Source organism: Penaeus monodon, chromosome 19 (genome assembly GCF_015228065.2).
Source record: "Penaeus monodon isolate SGIC_2016 chromosome 19, NSTDA_Pmon_1, whole genome shotgun sequence".
Classification (NCBI taxonomy): domain Eukaryota; kingdom Metazoa; phylum Arthropoda; class Malacostraca; order Decapoda; family Penaeidae; genus Penaeus; species Penaeus monodon.
In genome coordinates this window covers 46180570-46181022 of record NC_051404.1, presented here as the reverse complement: position 1 = coordinate 46181022, position 453 = coordinate 46180570, and positions in this window count along the sequence as shown.

Genomic DNA, 453 nt, shown 5'->3' with positions numbered 1-453 from the left:
TGGAAATCGGTGAACATACTTGAGAGAACTGAACAAAAATCCAAGTCCTGGACACGAACAAAGATCGAACACGCCAGCATGGGAAGCCGAGGCTCCTGAAGAGACTTCCTCAAGGACAGGCAACACATCACTCCCGTCTGCAACTTCCCACTTAGCGGCCACGTCGAAAGAGAGGCCGCGTTATTGCAGGGTATAAGAAGGTGCAATGGCAAGGTTGCATTCGTCGCAGAGGGAAGATGCGGTTTGCGCGTATATTGGGAGCGATTTATGAAATCAATATGCCGAAGCCATCGGGACATTCGACCTTGGAACGGTTTCGGATGAAGGAAAAGAACCTTGGGAAATCAAGACGCACGTCCACGGTAATTGCTGCCGGATGTATGAAGACGGTTAGTCGCTGGAACGTTTTGTTGGCCAACTGATGCGTATACAAAGAACACTATTATACAATAG